This window comes from Antrostomus carolinensis, unplaced genomic scaffold (genome assembly GCF_000700745.2).
Source record: "Antrostomus carolinensis isolate BGI_N321 unplaced genomic scaffold, ASM70074v2 scaffold18055, whole genome shotgun sequence".
Lineage (NCBI taxonomy): Eukaryota > Metazoa > Chordata > Aves > Caprimulgiformes > Caprimulgidae > Antrostomus > Antrostomus carolinensis.
The window spans coordinates 55,962-72,928 of NW_010315889.1; the positions used below are offsets into that span (position 1 = coordinate 55,962).

The following is a 16,967-nucleotide window of genomic DNA, read 5'->3' on the forward strand; positions in this document are numbered from 1 at the left end:
CAAGGCACAGGTGATGACAGGAAGAGAGTGAGGGGAGCAGGGTGAGGAAGGAGGTGATGATTAAAAAACAAAGGAGGGATACTCTGAGACACACAGTTACTGTAACGGCAGACAAGCAGACCAGAGGCAGACAACAACATGCTGACCTGCTGATTTGTCACCCAGTCCTGGAAACCCCTATGCACCACACCAGTACTGGCAGTCCTCCTTCAGTGAAACGCCAAAAGAAACATCAGCACCACGTTGACGATGATGAGGAAGAGTAGGATGACAAAGACCACTACCCGCTGGGTCTCCGGGTTCATGTTGCAGCGGAGGAAAGTGTGAAGTGCACTCCATTTGTGCCTGCTCCGGTCTGGGACCTTTGCCATGGCTTCAGCCCCCAGGCAAAAAAAAGAAAAAAAAAACAACCACAAAACCAAAATACCCCCAAACAAACAAAAAAACCCTTGAAAACGACAACAAAAAAAACCCCTCCAGCAGGCTTCTTAAGTGACTGCTGTACAGCCCACAGCAGGGGCACGGATGGGGACAGAGGGCTGTGAACAAAAGCTGTTTTGCAGCTCTCAAAAGCAGAAGTCTAAACGGTTCAACACAGCCATTGCTGGTCCCGCACAGCACCTGTGCCAAAATGCCCCCTCCCCACCCACACATCTGTGGGTTTCCACATCTTCTTTCCCAAAGGAACTGTCGCCATCGCTTTAGCAGAAGGAAGACTCTGAATTTCTTCTTGCAGAAAGCCCGAGCGTGCCGGAGCACCGCAATCGGGCTGCGATACTGGCTTTCCAGAGAGCGGCTCAGCTATTTGCTGGGCGCCGTCTCCAGGATACATGCAGGCCTTAGCAACGCGGCAAGCGCCAGCCCGACCAGGCGGTGTGAGGGGAGGCTTTTAAGGAGGGTCAGGAGTGGATTAGGTGGCTGCTTTTATAAATCCTTCCGCTGGCACTAAGAGCACGCCAGCGACAGAGACAAGTCCTGCCAGGAGGCACATCCCGCTGCTCCGGGTGGGGCTGGGGAAGGCTGACGTGCGACAGTGCAAGGGCACGGCGAGGGCACACGGCTTCCCGCACACCTGAGTGTGCAACACGCCGCTGGGTCTTTGCAAGGAGGATGGGGGGAGACGAACCCCTCTGACTGGGGGTCCAGGACAAGCGGCTCCTGTTGGACTCTGCCATCTGCTGGAGCCAGAACATCTAAAGGACTTGGCTGCCTCTGCCAACGCCTCTGTGGGACTGAGGCACTTAAACCCCAAATCTCTGCAACCAGAAAACCTCTAGTCAGCTCTGCAGAACCCTAAACGTGTTTTTACAAATTAACATATTGCTGCTGGACTGTGAAGTTCACCAAGTGTCAAGTTGCCTGTGGTACACTCACAGACGCCCCAGCCTAACCATAGCTCTCACCAGGATAAAGCACTCCTCCTTGGAAAGGTCAGGCATGCTTCATGGGGAGCATTTATCACAGACAGGCTCTTTGACTACATTTGCAGACATTTTCTTTCCTCTAGCCAGCAAAGCAGAGCCCACCTTTTACTTAACAGCCAACTCCTCAGGAAAGGAAGGATCCAGTATTCAAGACCCTCATTGACAAGAGGTAATTCTACATCTTCCAGTTCTCACATGCTTACCCCACACATCCCACTTCATGAAACAAAAATATGAATGCAGCAATCCGGCTCCTGGAGCTAGGGCTAGATGATAGAGTAGCTAATGCATGGAGCTGGGTGCAAAGAAGGTAATTCTGCACCTTACCCAATAGTTTTAAACATGAAAAAAAAATTTCCAAAAAACATGTGTATATGTGCGTACATACATATATACACACACACACACGTTCCTAGGAGCAGGAACCAGAAATCACGGCTTCCCCCCTTAAACATACCAACTGCTGAACACCTATGGTAGCATCCATCTCTGGGAAGGGCAAGGAGGAAGCAGCCACATGATGTGGGGTATGAACAGAATGCACTCAGTTGCTCTCACAATTGAGAGAATGCCTATTAAAAAAAGCTGTCTTTTTTCAGGTGTTAACACATCAATGCCCATAATGTTTCTTGAAGATCTGTATAGCTCCTGTATGCATCCTGGAACACAGCAGGTGGGAGATTTAAAAGGGAAAAGGTTTAAAAGTTATGGTTTGGCTGGGCACTTTAATTTTGGGGTTTTTTTTCCCAAATTGTGCTAACCACAGCAGGAGTTATATAGAAAAGGCTAAGCAGTCAAACAACTTCCACTGTCTCCTTATGCTTCCATAATGTTTAAGATACCTGTCTTTCTCAGGCATTATAAAATCAAGTCTAGAATTATTTGTTTGCTGGTTTCTGAACTTACAAGATCCTGCAAATCCCCTTATCTCTAGCCTAAATATAGAACAAGGGGAATAACGTGTAGGACAAGGGCTTGCACTCTCAGCACAGCTTCAAGACCTGATAAGCAGAACTTCATATATGGAGCAAATTACCGGGATCCACAGATGTTCCCAGTTCCCAGGTGTTTTTGGCCTGCATTTGCTTCACAGCTTTGAAAAACCAATTCCCCCTGTCATATGCACCACAGCATAATACTTAGATCCCTAAGCTTGCAGACTTCAATTTAATGAAAGTTCTTCAAGTCCACAGTTGCCTCTCATCATTGTGTTGTTCAACTCCCAGGCATTCTGCAAATCTTGTCCCCTTTTGAAGGCTTTTCATGAACCAATTGAGTTTGGGCATAAGCCACTGCATGCAGATCTTCAGGAGAAGCTAATCCTGGTGAATGGGAAGCATGATCACATACACATATGCTGCTTTAAAACCTGCACAGCAACTACCATCTTCTCTAGTCACTTAGTTACACTGAAAAAGAAATAATTAAACTCCAGTGACCCACCAGGACACACACTGGTGAGTCAGGCTGGCAGAGGTATGCTGTTGGTGCCTCAGGATACCAGTCGATTTCTAAAAATCCATGAGAAAGTCATTCTCCAGTAACCTCCCGAAATCTTTGCCATTCATGAACAGGCTCAAACATTTGAAGGTGAAAGCACAGAAAGTTTGACTGAATATCAAGACATCTTAAAGGGGGAAGTAGTTTACATCTTGGACACTGTTCTGAGACTGCCTGGAAGGAGAAGTTGGGGGGAAACTGATACCAAGATGAAAATGCAGAAAAAAAGATGCAAACCTGGGCACATTTTCACCTAACTTTATTGGAGCTGTCTCTAAGAAACATACTAAGCCACAGCTATGTTCCTTTGCTTTTCTGATGCACAGACCTAAATGCCCTCCCACACTACACTGCCTGGGCACATGTAACATGTTACCTTGTGTACATCTTGGAGCATTAGACAACTGATGATAAGTTGTAGTCACCCTTCTGATCCCACAGTTAATAAGAAAGTACAAGTAGAAACTGGTCTCGACAAGGACAAAAACTGTACCTGGCTTTTGTTTTCAACCCCACACAGTGAATCCCCTCACACAGTCCTTGGCAGAGTCTGTGCGTGGGGGAGTTACTTCCATGGTAACTCAAAGTGTTTGCAGTGGAGGGGGCTCTACAGCTCCTGCCGCATGCTGCTAAACACCATGTGGCATTTTTCTATAACAGAAATAAGGCCTCATTCTTACTCCTCACTGATCAAACACACTTCTGCAGTAGGTGGCATCACCAAGAGATTAAATAACTGAAGGTTTTACCTTGTGGCTTGTAGTAGAGTGGGATTTAGTTTGTATAACTACCACTGAGGGAGCATATTTCAAGTAAATGTTGCATAAGCTTAATTGGAATCAAATTTGCAATCGTAATAATTTACTTCCCATCCTTTCGCCAAGAGTCATCCTCAGCCAGGACTGCACCAAGGGAATAATGCTGCCACTCAAACGGTGCAAGTGGTGAGGGAAGAACAGCCTTGAAGGGCTGACTGCACACAAAGCCATGCTGCAGTCACAGAAGTTTGCCAGTGACCAAGTTTTCAGAGAGTAAATTATTTAAGAACCCCATATCTAATATTAGATAAAGCAGAAAGACATCCCCCTTTAGTTTTCATCAAAATGATACTAATTACTGTCCAGCCCTTACTCCTCACCTTGCTTTGCACGTGCAGCAAATAGGGCCTATGCTTTTGACAACTGTTTTAGGTGTCAGGTTTAGGAGGCCAGAAGCGTATAGACAAACACACTTCTTGGTCAAACAAAAAAAATATTTCAGTATTGTAGCAGCTGAACTGGAAACTGAAAGGCACATGTACATAAATGTGAAAAATTAAGAACTGTAATAAGCAGCACAGGTGCTTCAGTAGAACAGGCAAATAAATAAAACAAACAGTGAAGTTCTACCCAGTGTGTGTGCCCCAGAGGGAGACCCTCGAGGGCAGCTGTGCAGAGGGGACCAGCCCCACCAACAGCAGCCTTCACCTTTCCCAGAAGGAAGCAGACTTGGAAAACAAGGCTCTGAGGAGTAAGCTATATACCATGCTAAAGCACATTTTCAGGACTTCCTATACCTGACTTAGCACAAACAGGGATGCGCTTGCTACAAGTACAAGACACACAACGCAATTCAAGTCCTCTTAAAGCCAAGGACACATTAGTATTGTAGGTACAAATAAACTGTGCTCTAAAAATCACTAGAGGGAAAAAGAACACTCTTACTGGGGCATTTATCAACAACCTCTCTCCAATGAGGTGAAAAATGTGTCAAAATATTGACAAGTAACAAAGGCAGAAGAAGTGCTAGAATTGAGCCTGGATTAGGCCCATCTGATCCACAGACACATTTGTTTTGCCCCAGGCGCATTGTCTGTTCTCTGTGCAGGGCACAGAGCACAGACAAACCGGGCAGGCAGCTCCGTGGTGCGTTTGCCTGCTCTATTCCACAGAGCTTTGCATGCCACGCGAACACAGCGCTGAGTATGCAAATACTAACTTCTTTACAAGTTTTCCTAAGATGTTCCTAAATAGAGTATCTTCGGAGGTGGCATTACTCTCTCTTTTTACACCAGTGAAGTCACAGACACAAACATGAACTTCCCTCTCCCTCCAGCTGCCATCGCAGGCTGTTCGGATGCTATATATACAGAACTACAGAGGAAGAGAACACATTCAACACATGCAGAAACCTGCACCAGTTCAACAGCTAACGTAACAAATTTCACCTGGATCCATATGACTGTTTTTTTCCCCCTTTAACCTTTCTTTGACATAAAAATGACCAGATTATTAGCACCCTTCTCATAACACAGAGCTATTGAAGAATTTCTTGGGGAAGAAGGTTCTATTTTTTTTTTTTTTTAATTGGGTGATGAAAATACTTCCATCTAATAACACTAGGGTGATCAAACCATTGAAAATGCATCTTTCAAAAAAGAATCCAGGCTCCGAGTGGACGTTTAGTTCAAGGGACATATTTCTACTCAGTTTTCAGTTCAGCAACTGAAACAAAGACTGAGAATGAAATTGTGAGAGGGACAAGCATTGCTGCCTGCAAATCAATCCATGAAAACCAAGTTTCCTTAACTCCCATATATCCCACTGTCACACTTTGCCCAGCATCTAAACTCAGCAACTATCAACCCTGTTATTCATTTAATTAACCCTCAGTACCAACTGCAGCTAACACCTCCCGAAAGGACGTCATTCACTATTGAGCCAGAAAACATCAGAACAAGTACAGCTTCTTAAACTGCATATTATCATATGGAAAACAGCCTCTCAAAGGCCCACAATTTGCTCTGAATTTTACAGTGTGTAACACACTGTTACTAGAGCCCAGTTACTCCCACTGCATGTTTCTCTAGCTAGTACGGCATGGTTAAAGCCCACACAGCTTTTACAGTCCATACTTCCCTGGACAGTTTCCTCATGTAATACTGCCAAAACATTACAAGTTGTTCTCTTGCTTGAGTACTAGGATTCATAAGGTAATTATCAATGGAAAGAAAACTGGCCTGATAGTTTCTCTGTGTAGCATAGATTAAGGTCTGGCCACATTGGTACACTGCAAGAAAAGCAGCCGTTTTGATGGGCCACCCTTGACAACAATAATTTTTTTTTAATTTTTTTTTTTAAAGGGAGAAGACGGAATCCACTTAGCAACCAATCCTTTGCTTTCAGACTCTACTAAAACCAGAAAATCTTCCAAGTTCTCCTAAAACAAGTTTTATTTTCAAGAACAGCAACAAAACCTATTAACATGTTTGAAGCATCTGGGAATTATTGTCATGGGCTAGAGCTCCAGTGTCAGAGGAACCGTGTTGCTGCTGTGAGCCATGTGCCAACATCACACATCCCACATGCTCCTGTGAGCTGAGGCAAGGGAGCTTCCAGCATCACACACAGAAGATGACACATTTCCAGGACGGGTTGGGCTACTGTCAAGCATGCTTTTGGGTTTGACTAAAGGTGGAAAATTCTCTCTCAGGACTGAATGACAGATAACAGGCAAGGAATACAGATGAGAATGGTCTGGGAAACAAGAAGTACATTATGATAGATGTTGTGGAGCAAGGAACAAGCAGAGAGAAGCAAAGACAGGCTGACACAGTCCATGCAGTAGCCTAGGAAAATGGATCTTTTCAACACAAGCTTGGACACAGGCAGAACAAAGGATACTAATGGATCCAGGCAGAACAAAGGATATTAATGATGCTCTGAAATAAAGACAGGCTGAATGGGATATAGAGTAAGATGGATAGACAGGAAAGGAAGTGCTGCATGGAGACCTGGCAAGATTAACAGCTTGAATGCAATAGTTAGAAAGGGGTCAGAATAGACCATGACAATAACAATCTTGTTACAGAGGTGAGGGACAGGCAGACAGGGTAGCAACATCATCCTTAATGACCGAGAGAGATGGTGTTCAGGAGGTTCTAGAAATTATTTTAATGCTGAAAATTTGACAGCCGTGGTTAACACAGAAAGACAAGGAATGGTCTTCATTTGGGCACTATGTGTGCTGGAACAGAGAAATAAGGGAAAAGCAAAGGCACAGAAACACTCTGAGAAAAGTCAGGGAAAGGAGAGAGGGAACAGGCATGGGTAGAGTTGTGGGACCTGAAGCAGCTGCAATGAAGCCAGTGAAAATGGATAAAGTGGGTGAGAAGGGGATGAATAACAGTGTGTGGTGACTGATGAATGTGGTGACTAACACGGGGTAGAGGAAGATGCATAATGTACAGAGCTGAGAAAACACTAAGTGATAATCCCTGTAAGAGTTTTTAAGAAAGGTGGCTGGAGAGCGGAGGGAGCAGGGGCAAGCTTTATTTTTCGGTAGTTTCTAGACCATAAGACCCCTTTCTTTCTGACTATACAGGAGTTTTCATGAAAGCCATATAGTTTTGGGCTGTCTGGCATATTCTGTTGAGCCCACACATTACAAAATATGAGTACAGGGTTCCTTTAGCTGTCATCTTAAAAAAACCCCCCGTGTTTCGTTGCAGAGCAATGTTCTGACGCTTTTCTGACTGCTCAGCCTCCTCACCTCTTACAGAATATACCGCTCTTACAGCTGTAGAAAACAGGAAAAATGCTTACAAATAACAGCTCTGTAAAGTTCTTCCAAGCTGGCATACAACAATGTTAATTTGAGAACCCTCCTTCATTGTCTTCTGTTACAATTAAAGGAGCTACTACACCTACCGCAGGTGATCCTGCTCTGGAAGGGGGGTTGGACTAGATGATCTTTTGAGGTCCCTTCCAATCCCTAACATTCTGTGATTCTGTGAGCTATAGGAGGGCTGGGGAGAACAAGCAGCTCCATAGAGTATGAGAAAGAGAAAAGCTATGAGAGTATAAAAGACACACATAAGCTGCGTATAAGAAACAGGCTAGACATTTTTATGCCCTACACAACACAAAAGCAGGTCAGAAATTTTACAGAGTCAAGTAGCCTTCCAAAACCATCTTTTCCTGATACCTCTGTTTTAGCCAGCAGGCCAGAAAAAATGCAGCAGAACAACACATTCTGCAGAATGAGTCTTGCTGGGCTCCTCTCCAAGAGCCTGCTCCATCAGCCAATAAATTAGCAACAACCTATGATATAACTCAGAAGAAAACTCGGTAAGTGACTTTCAAGATGACCAGCAAAGCAAGGATGGGAAATTGGTAGCCTCAACAGTAAGTGAACAAGGTGCACCACTGTTTTACTAGCAAAGCACCCATTAGGGACAGAAGAACATGAAAAAACAGGACATTCAGTCCATATTGGATACATCAAGCAGCCTGCTTTCTTTTCATAAAACCCAGTGACATGAAAACTTGCCAATGGCAAGTCAGTGGAATAGCCAGAAGCAGGATCCTCTCTAAAGATTATAGCTAAAACCAGTTAGAAGTAGGATTGAACAAAAATAACCTCATCAACAACTTTTTAGGTCACTGTTCCCTACAACTACTCCTGCCCTTAACCCAAAACCTCAAGAAAGAGGTTGCATTTGATGTTCAACTGCTGTAAAGCAGCACAGTTCTTCTCCTGTCCCCTGAGGCTCTGATCTCACTCCACAACTCTGTACAAATCTGCCTGACAAGTAAGATTTGGCTGGCACACTTCCACATGGAAGTGTGCCAGCGAGTCCCATTCTGCTGGGGACAAAGGCTGTCCTGTTCGCCTGCCCATGGAGTGCCCGTGTGTTCAAAGTGTGGGAGTTGTGGGGTTAATGCAAGTAACATTTCCTCATTCTGCTGCAAGGAGCAGGCGTATGACTCCCAGGGCATGCCAAGGGCACTGAGCAAGGGCTGGCCCCAAGTACCCCGGAGGGAGGGGGAGTCTTTCCATGAGCCTCAGGAAAAGTGGGGTTGGCACTTCAGCAGCTCAGTTGTTCTCACTGATCTATCTTTCTTCTACAACTCCTGCAGTTTTACTGCTTTTATCAGAGCCTTGATATAAAACTGCAAGGAATATGGCAATGCCTTCACTGGATTAAAGCATGGCTGAAACTTGCTGCTAACTCTGCCCCTAGTTTACTGAGTGTAGGACAAGGGGCCTTGGTCACAGGACAGGGCTGAAGCCAATAGGGAAGATCTTTTGAAGGATTAACAGTGCTCTCTGAAGGGCCAGAAGAATCAGGAGGGATTTTATTTTTCCACCACAAGGTTCAAATGTCTTCTGGGGATTAAGAAAAAAGACAACTTTGCAGAGGAGCTGCTCTAAATCAGGATTTGGAGAGAACAAATGCAAGAAATGTTCTGATATCAAAACCGTGCTGAAAGGAATTTGAGGCACAAGTATGGTATAAAACCAGATATATTCACTCCTCTGCCACTATGCAAACACTTAAAACTGTAATAACCTCTACAGTAACCTCTACCCAGTGTTCCTACTCTGTCACATTCCTTCTTTATCCCCTTCTCTCAGCAAATCTTTGCACTCCAATATCCACTTTGTTACTGTGCTGTTATCCATTACAGGTGTTTCTTGAACTAACAAACTGGGGCATGAACATCTCAAAAACTATTTTTAAAATAAAGACATTGGCAGAGCAAATTGTAAGAGCAAGATTCTGCCAAGCAGGTTTGTCTTTGCACACCATCAGACTACCATTTCAAACAGGAATAACTGCAGTTTAATTCATGCTACGCTTCTGAAGTCAAATCTTAGAAGAGGTGCAAAATATTGCAGGGCTTCTAATGCTCTTCCTCCCACAGAACAGCAATGGAGCGTTAGGTACTAAGCCAAGGATCCTAGGTACTAAGCCAAGGATCCCTGGAAGCCAAACAAGGATAGCTAGTGAGGTATATCATGGACAGGGGCAAGTTCCTTCTCTGTATCAGTCAGAAGGCAGGTTTGAAAACAAGGCTCCCGCTTTACACACAAATGGTGAAATCGCTCATCTTTACCTGCTTACAGGTTTTCCTTGGCTGTCGGTCGGATCAAGCATGTGCACTCCACAATCAGGTCCTGCAGGCAAAACTGGTTGAAGGATGGCAGATTAGAAAGCCTGTGATAAAGTGCACGTGAGAGCCCTCAGCAGGTAGGGACCATCAGGACCTCAGAGGGTTAGCACCTGCCTGCCACACTAACTCAAGTGCAGCAGAGCAAGGATTTGAAGATCTCAGTGGCACCATGGTAGATGGCCCTTGACTGCTAGAAGTGGCAGCCAGACCACTTCTGACCCTCTGCAAATGTAACCCTTAGCCCTACAGGATACACCACCACTGGTACGGATTAAAAGAGCTCTTTTAATGGAATGACAAAGTATGGGAAGTTAGTTGAAGCCTTCACTATAAAGAGACAACAATCTCTTGTGTTTAGCAAGTCAGTAGACAGGCCCTGTTTTCCTTAAGCGGTGGGAAGCATTAGACAGAGTTCCAGGAACCAACAGATACACTGGATAAAATACAGACAGACTCCGAGATGATTTGGCACAAGTAACTTCAGGAGTTAAAATATTGTTGGATCATTTTTTCTCCAAGGGGAAAATTGTTTGTGAAGCCAAGCCTCTCTCTACACCCCAGTAACTAGGAACACATTTAACGCCGGCAAAAACCAGACATTATTAAGAGTCCCCTAATACTCACAAGCTATCATTAACAAGTGTTAACAGAAGCTGTTAGAGTCTTTACAATTTAACAGCTGGCAGGGCTGATGTAAGAACTCCAAAGCCATCATGCTGTCTCCAGTTATTTCCTTTGAATGACGTATTTAGGTCTGGTTTACAGTCGCAGATGAAAGTTTGGGCACGTTTCCCCTCTTTAAACATGTCAGTATGTGTGTGGGGACACACCCGTACCAACAAAGAGGTGAAACACAGAGGCTACCTCTCTTGTTCTGCTTCTTAAGTTTGGCTCCTGGAAGGAGGAGTTAGGTCCATTCAGAGACGAACCCCATAACCCAGTTATTCCCTCAGGCACTTGCAGAGCCCCTTCCACTGTAACACCTCGGCATTTCTGTTTTAGGAGTTAAAACTATGACAGACCCCCATGTGCTATTCTTGCCCCAAAGAACTAAGCTAAGTCTGGGGTTTTTTATTTGTTCTTTCAAATGAATATCAGATTAATAGGGCTATTTAGAGAAAGCATGAGTCTAGCAAAAAAATATATATTTTATAGAAATGCTTCTGTGTGGATTTAACTCCTGTCTGTGCATATGCTACAGACCATAGCATACATGGTGTGGGAGCTACCTCCCCACACCTCACACATATGTGTGGAAGCAAGCATTTGGATTGCTAAGGGCTCACTTAGCATGACTGCAAGTGTGAAAGATTATCTCATTTCTCCCACCTTTCCAGAAAAACTCAACATCCAGTTGCAAGATAGTCTTTCCCCAGATGAGGACAATCCACAGTGCTTAGTGAGCTACACTGGCTTCCATCATTCTCTTTTAATCTTCAGTGTGCTGGGGGAGGATTTCACAGAATCGCAGTGGTTAGAAAAGACCTTTAAGATCATCACGTCCAACCATAAACCCAACACTGCCAACTCCACCTCTAAACCATGTCCCTGAGTACCTCGTCTACATGGCTTTTAAATACCACCAGAGAACGTGACTCCGCCGCCTCCCTGGGCAGCCTCTTCCAGTGCTTGACTGCCCTTTTGGTGAAGAAGACTTCCCTCAGATCCAGTCTAAACCTCCCCTGACACAGGGGACAACCAAGTCCTAACACTGAGGAGGGCACAAGAAAGCAGCTTAGAGCAGCCACAGCTGCCTATGGTAGAAAGCAGAAATATGGCTCTGGTGACCCTGGGACCACTCTAGCTCCTGACCTTGATGTCTGATGAGACATAATTGCTATAAAGTATTTGAATATACTGATTTGCTTTAAATCAATTGCAAAAAGCCCTCTGAAATGACCTTAGAAGTTTGCAGACCTGAGACCTGTAAAAACTGAATCCATCAGGCAGTAAAAGAAGTCACAATTCTGACTCCATACTCTGGACATTCACATCTGAGCCCTATACAAAGTTACGCAAGCACTTGGGACCAAGAACTCGGATCCAGTAAAGATTTACGTCCATTGGGGAACATTATTTCTTGTCCTTGACAGCACTGAGCTTTATACAGTACTCTGCAAATAAATCATAATTGCTGCTTCTGGACCACAGTTGTCAACCTCGGTTGCAGAAATACGCAAGACACAAAAGTGGGAATTAAGCCCTCTGGGGGGGGAAAGAAAAAAAAAAAAAAAAAAAGGAGGAGGGTATTTGTTAACTGGTTTCCATTTGCTTTAGTATCAGTTGGGAGAGCAATACACTCACATTAAGATATAAAAGTGGTAATAAATCTCCTCTCCCAGATTACACAGGAATGTTATATATTGCTTCCATATGATCAATAATTCTAATTCTGTTTTCAGTCTGGAAATCTGTTGTGACCATAGCTTTTTCAACCTATTCTGTACTCTTTTTAAAAAAAAGGAGGCGATAACATTTTGCAGCAGTACTATATTTTTTTTCCTGTGGTTTGGAATTTGTCCACATATAGTACACACAAGATTTCTATTAATTGGAACGAGGCCAGGTTGGATGAGGCTTTGAGCAGCCTGGTCTAGTGGAAGGTGTCCCTGCTGATGGCAGGGGGGTTGGAACTAGATGATCTTTAAGGTCCCTTCCAATCCAAACTATTCTATGATTCTATGAACGTAGATAGATAATGTGAAAAATGCTATAAAGGATATTATTCATGTTTAACAAAATTAAAATATGTTGTTCTGATTTCATCTGCATTAACATTTTATGAGTTAACAGTTTACATGTCTGTCTTGTTTAAAATCAGCTGTGCTTGGAGGAGCACTGGGTGAGCCTAGAACATCCCAGTGAGTGATCAAAGAGTTAGCACAAGAACGATGCTTTAGAGACTCAAGAGCCCCAGTTGTACACTGCTCAGTATGACAAAGAGAGGACTGCTACAGTATCTGCTGCCTTTGGTACCTGGCAGATGTATTGTTTGCACCATTTCCTGAACATTTTTCTCTATAAATTACTTTGTTAAACTAGAAATGTGTATGTTGGAACCAATTAGCTTAATTGCACCTAAGCAACAAGAACTGGTTAGCACAAACATCTGTAACACTACAATATTGTCACTTTAAAACATAAGGCAGTGGTGTTAACATGCCTTAGATAAAATCCTGGACTGCTGAAGCCAATGAGTCGTGCATTTCCTCAGGAGCAAGACTTCACATACCAAATTCCAAAGTTATCAAATATAAGAGTCACAAGAGATAAGGAAAAAATAGGGAGTCTTACTGTTATTTTCCAAACATTTAGTGCTTTATAGTGCTTTGCTTTCACAAGATGGGAACGGTACTGTTCATCTAGGGCTGCAAGGGGCTAAACACTCCACATGTTGAACTGCAATAGCATTTCTTCCAGAGCACAGAGCCATATGGACCCTTGGCACAGCAGGAGAGAACAAACCCTTTGTACACATAAGATATCTCCAAGCAAACAGGCCCTAAGCCTACTCACCAAGGCCAATTACTTGACAAGCAGTATAGTTTTCCTCATTATCACCATGATCACTCGAGAGCTGGGCAGGCAGGCTTTTTATATACTTAATCCCCCATGTTTGTGACTTCAGTCTACATAAAACACATTTCATGAAGTTTGAAGCTACATCTGTCCTATACATAATATTTCTGCACTGGAAGGACAGAACCACAATGCACTTGCAGTATAGATTTCTCTCTTGCTGCATTTTACCTAACTATACTGTGGAAGCAACGAGATACAAGGATAGGGTCTTTATCTGGAACAAACACAAAGTAAACATCAACAAGTACAATCTAAACACAAAAATCTCTTTTCATGAGCATCAAGAATGCATTTGAAAGAATGTCAAACAGATGCCCCAGGAAAATGACTTCCCCTGCCTCTTTTCTTATCCCAAAACCTTATTATTACTTTTTGATTGATTTTTCTTGGCTCTCACACACTCTCATGCTGATCTTCTTAGGTGGGCTCTATACAACCTTTCCAGCTTTCTTTTATCCCTCTAGTCTTCTTGCCAATAAATTATTCTAGTTTTATGAAAGGTTTCTTTTTTATTTCACAACCGTTTTCTCTTGATCCAAAATGAACTAAAACTCAGTGGTGGAGTATTTTGTTTTTTAATGCAACACTTGATCTGCCAAATGCCTTAATAATGTATTTCAACCTTCTCTGTTTATTTGAAAGCTGCTTCTTCCAAGACGGCTAAGAATAATGCGGTTACCATAGTTTCCTTATCCACAACCAATAAAACACAATTTGGAATACAATAAAAGACAGAGAAGACTACTCACAAAATGTGACTAAATTATTGGACATTGATATCTTCAACTCTACATCACTCCTAGCACTACTACAGAAAATACTCAAGACTAATTAACACCCAGCTTTTGGTCCAGCAGTGAAGATGAAGATAAGCCTGTCTGATTGCCAGCTATTTGAGATATTTCAGTTCCAACACTTAAGATGTCTGTTCGTGTAAAATCCCTACCTCACAGTATTTCACCTCAGAGATTTTGTATTTTACTGTTCCAGGAAGTGATTGTGTAGGAAAGCACTTTGCTAAGGCTCAGTGAAGCTAACTGATGAATTAATTACCCGTAGGAACCAGTTGACAAAGTAAATAATGTACTGCCTGTTTTTACAGTTTTGTTGGCCTCTGAACAGGCAAGCTTCTAGGGAACAAGCCAAAACCAATCTTTTTTCTTCCAGTCAACTGGTCAAGAGATCCCCATATACACTTCAAAGACTATACACCTGCTTTGGATACATCCATTTGCTTTCTTGATTAGAAGTTAAATTTTACTCTAATAAAATGAACTTTTAAGAAAAGAAAGAAAAACAATTGTTCTCAATAACAGTGAATGATGAAAGAGAAAGCCACAAAATACACAATGGATAGATAGACCCACTGCCAAGTTAATTTTTTTTCCTGATTTTTAGAGTTGTAAAGATTTTCTTTAAGGAAAAAAAAAGTCTTTTGCCTTTTCCTTTAAAAAAAAGGAAAAAAAAATCCAGAGGATGTTCTGTTTGATGAGACACAGTAAGAAGACTTACCAAGGCAAGCACCTGAATGGGAGGAAAGCAGAATCCTCCTCCCACCACACTCTCAGTGCACGCTATGGGACCGACTCCTGCAGTGCCTGGGACTCTCTCAAACACACCAGGTAAACATGGGAGAATGCAACTCAGTATTTTCTGGTGTTGTACTAATGTTTGCTTGCCAGTGACAACAACCAAAACCAGCTGAGGTTAAATCAAAAAGCTCTGGCTATGGTCTGATAACTCATGGAAGTACACAAAAGGGACCCAGGGCTGTAGTCAAGGATTCGGAGCACCAGGAGCAGGAAAACTGCTAGGAGAGCATTTGCTGCTGTTGTTTTTGAAGAAAAGCAATTATCTTCTCTGTGCAACTTTCTGGAGCTTTTGCAGACCCCAGAAGCACCATTGCTATATATATCAAACATACAGGCACAGAGCCTTGGTCAACATAGTTTCAGTTATAGTTTAGCCACAAGAAAACATAATACATCTTTTATCCTTGTCTTCTCATCTTGTGAAGGTCATGTAAAGGTAACAGAGTATAGGAAAGAGAGAAGGAAGGTGTAAGAGTGCAAGAGATCACTCATACAGTGAACAAGCTCCACTCTTCCAATGAAAAAGTTTATTAGTTCACCCCACTGAAAAAGCATTCTGTGTGTAACAGCATGCCAGTTCTAATGCATTAGACAAAGCCATTGTATTTTTGCAGAAAAAAAAAGAAAGCCTTCAATTCTATTAATATGTTGCTTAACGCATCAGTTAAAATAAGTAGCACATTTTTAAATTGCTGGTCTCAAGTTAATCAGTGTCAGCTCTATAAAACATAATACGTAAAAGCACTGACTGAAAAAGGCATGTCTTTCACATCCCTAGAGTGAATTTACTGGGGAACAGGAAAAAGTAGTGAAGACCAAGCCTATGTTAAACGTTGCACCCTTCTCATCTTCCAATAAAGAAGTATGTGGACCAGGTTTTTTTCCAGCATTTCCTTTATACCTTCAGTACATCACATTTCAAGTCTCATACCAGCCCTGACCAGGCTGCTTGTTAATGGTTTTCAACTTTTCATTCAAAAACACCTAAGATGAGAGTTATCTGCTCAGGACCTGTGGCTCTGCATTACCTTACATTGTTGATCTCTACTGTTAGGAAGAGTGCCTTGATGGAAGGCCCAGACCCTGTCATTACCCAGGTGTAAGTGGTACCCACAGTAAATGACATTTGAAGCCCCATCCACTTTGCCATTATCGGTTTGGTTGTTGACCTCTCTTACAGTTCACAACAAGAACCAGCATCCTTCCTTATCCTGCCTGTTAGAAACCAACCAGCACAATACCTCATTGATGGCAAGCTGCTCTCCGCCGCCCCCAGGGTGGCCATAGCGGTGGTTGGAGCTCCGGAAGTCCTCATACAGGTCCTCCTCACTTCCCACATCATCAGTTAGAGCTGTCTTATCCAGTGCCCCATCAGTGATCACTGCAACAACAAAAAGAACAAACTGGTATAGACCACAAGATCCTTAGCAGCACTGAATCAACTATACGAGCTTGGCTGGGGTGAGGGACACTATAACAAAGCATAAAGGAAAAAAAGACAAGGAAACTGTATAGGCAATTTGAAGGCACAGTTCCAGCCTGGTGCACGCCCATTTTTCAGTGAATTCATCTCCATTCATGTTTTGTTACCATTAATGATTGTGTCTTTTTCTAAACTGGAAAGTATGATTTAAAAAAACTCAACAACTGCTGCATGTTGCAAAGAAAAGATTAAGTAAGAATAAAAAACCAGGCTCTGAAAAAGGCGCAGGGCAGAGATGACGCAAACGTGATTTCATTATGACATTGCCCTGTTAACAGGAAACTTGACTAAGTAGCAAGCTTATGTCTACCAATTCATAACCTTGATGATTATGATTTACCAAATCCTATCACAACAAGGAAACTCTTAGCCTTTGGGAAAAACATTCACCTTCCTCTTTGTCTACACATTCATTTAACTTGAGAACCCTTTATGTTGCCTAAAAGGG

General features: G+C 42.9%; 1 protein-coding gene across 2 annotated transcripts in view; it reads right to left on the minus strand.

The window, feature by feature from the left end:
- ARHGEF4 (Rho guanine nucleotide exchange factor 4) overlaps positions 1–16,409 on the minus strand; it is a 43,172-nt gene extending 26,763 nt beyond the window's left edge. The window contains exon 1 of one of the 2 annotated variants that reach the window (XM_010168111.2): positions 16,278–16,409. The gene's annotated coding sequence lies outside the window, so the exon portion shown is untranslated. The remainder of the gene's footprint in view (positions 1–16,277) is intronic. The other variant, XM_010168110.1, reaches the window with a different exon arrangement.
- Positions 16,410–16,967: the final 558 nt, after the last annotated feature.